Source organism: Lissotriton helveticus, chromosome 4_1 (assembly GCF_964261635.1).
Source record: "Lissotriton helveticus chromosome 4_1, aLisHel1.1, whole genome shotgun sequence".
Classification (NCBI taxonomy): Eukaryota; Metazoa; Chordata; class Amphibia; order Caudata; family Salamandridae; genus Lissotriton; species Lissotriton helveticus.
Genome location: NC_136063.1, coordinates 1,499,346,213 through 1,499,348,950, shown reverse-complemented (window position 1 = coordinate 1,499,348,950; position 2,738 = coordinate 1,499,346,213).

Sequence of the window (2,738 nt, the reverse complement as noted above, 5' to 3'; positions counted from 1 at the left end):
ATAGCCTGGACAATCGGACACAGAGGAAGAGGAGTGTCAGAGGGTGCGGTAGTGAATAGGGCGAAAGGGAGGTGTCGGGCGGGCACAGAGTGTTATTTTCAGGGAAGAGCAGCGCAGATGGGGGGAGGTTTATTGCCGATGCATAAGACAGAGAGCGGGGGTGACCAGTGCCTGGGGAAGATGCTTGCGAGGGTGGGGAGCCATGCTACGAATCGACACCGTGCAGAGAGTGGGTCTGCTCAAGGCATCTAAAATGGCTGCCGTGCACGACAAAAGTGTGGCATTTCAAAAAAGGCAAGATGGCGCAGACAATGTTTTTCAACACTTCCTCATTTCCTTCCAATCGAACGTTAACAGACGTTGGTGCATATTACCAAAGTTAAGCGATATTTATCGCTAACGATGCTTACCAACGAATTTTTTTACCGCTGAGCATCGTCAGAAATTATTGAAGATAAACCTTCCTATTATCAAGGTTTATCGCAAATGCGATAATAAACGGCCGCAATGCATGAATATCGCTAAAAAGTCAGCGATATTCATGCATTACCGAGCTAATGCTCTTAGCCATGTTATCCACCTCCCATTGGATAACATGGCTAAGAACTGCTCAGGGCAGGTGTTACTTTTTGGAGATATTCGCGCTTAGCGCGAATATCTCCAAAAGTTGGTAATAGGAGATAGATATCTTGCATGTTGTAATGCAAATTATTGTGGTATATGGAACTCATACCATAATCTCTCAGGAAAGCAGAAACTGATCCTTTTGGGACCGCCTAAAAAGGCCTAGGGGGTGAGGGGTACTCTACTTTGCCCCCTTTTCACGTTCCGAACTATTTTATTTTACTCTCTTCTGTAATTACACAAAATAGCAGCGATAAGATGCATCGGAGACACACAGTGAGAGAAAGGAGGCCGGAGATGAAGAAGAGATGTCAAATACACATTGGAGATAATATAGTGGCAGAAGGGAAGTAAATATGAGTAAACTTACCATGTAACATAAAAATGTTGCACTCTATACTATAAGTCTCATTTTATACTACAATCACTTCGCTACAACCTCATAAATTAAAAATAATAATGAATAATGTCTCAAACAATTTTTGATTTCTAAATATAAATTTATTCTTCAGAATTTTCTAAATTTGAAAGAACTAGTACCATGTCCTCATCAGCAATTTCCTCATGAAAAGTCTGCAATGATAATTCTTCTAACTCTATGGCCTCCAAACATTCGATAAATTCGCCATCAACAGATTGATCAAAAAAATCATTCAAGTCATCTCCTCCTTGTGACAATATTTCATTATTGGTGCTGTCAATTTCAATCAATGTAGTGGAATCATTCAAGTCATCTCCTCGTGACAATATTTCATTATTGGTGCTCTCAATTTCAATCAATGTAGTGGAATCATTCAAGTCATCTCCTCCTTGTGACAATATTTCATTATTGGTGCTGTCCATTTCAATCAATCTAATGGAATCATACAAGTCATCTCCTCCTTGTGACAATATTTCATTATTGGTGCTCTCAATTTCAATCAATGTAGTGGAATCATTCAAGTCATCTCCTTGTGACAATATTTCATTATTGGTGCTGTCCATTTCAATCAATCTAATGGAATCATACAAGTCATCTCCTCCTTGTGACAATATTTCATTATTGGTGCTCTCAATTTCAATCAATGTAGTGGACAATTCAAAAGAAATTGCCACGGTCTCTTCATTGTGAGCCATTTTATTTTGAAATTGCTTGCTGTAAATTGCAGAAAAAAATAATCACTTTCATTTATCGTTTTTAGTAATACATAATATAAAACTAACTTTATCAAGTATTTAGTATAACAGAAGGACTGCAAATAAATAACAGAAAACATTTTTCAAATTATCTTCAAGTGTACAACATAGTTTCCCTTACAAAGAAATTGCCACGGTCTCTTCATTGTGAGCCATTTATTTTGAAATTGCTTGCTGTAAATTGCAGAAAAAAACAATCACTTTCATTTATCGTTTTTAGTAATACATAATATAAAACTAACTTTATCAAGTATTTAGTATAACAGAAGGACTGCAAATAAATAACAGAAAACATTTTTCAAATTATCTTCAAGTGTACAACATAGTTCCCCTTACAAATTAACAACTCACCTTTTTAAAAGTAGGAAAAGTGTTAGTACTGTGTAAATCAAACACCAGAAATTCACCACCAACAATTCCTCACAAATGTACCTCAGACAGTAGTATCACAAAATGGCTGTGGTTTCCTCTCATTTGACATATATACATAACCAATTAACTTTCATCACACACAAATACAAAACCAAAGTAACATTTTAATTGGTTCTAAATTTCAACACTTTCAAATGTGTTTTCCCCATGCAATTTTCCATAGGACATTTACATACGTCTACAGCCTGAATGGCTGAACGGAATTACACCAAACTTGGCAAAATGGTACATCAAACCTAAGAGGTCAGGAAGAATCTACTATGCCCCCTTATGGTCATTTCCCCCTTCGCTTTGGCCTCCTCTTGTCTCTCAATCCTACCGAGAGACAAGATGGCGGCCGCTACGGACTGTTTGGAATGTTGACAGACGCCGGAGAACCAATCAGCTTCGCAAAGCTCCGTAACACGAAAAGTACGCGAAGCGGAGCGCTGTTACAGATATATATCTTTTTTTGAACGTTAATTTCTCAAAATCCACTGGAGCACATATATTGAGACCTAGCAAAG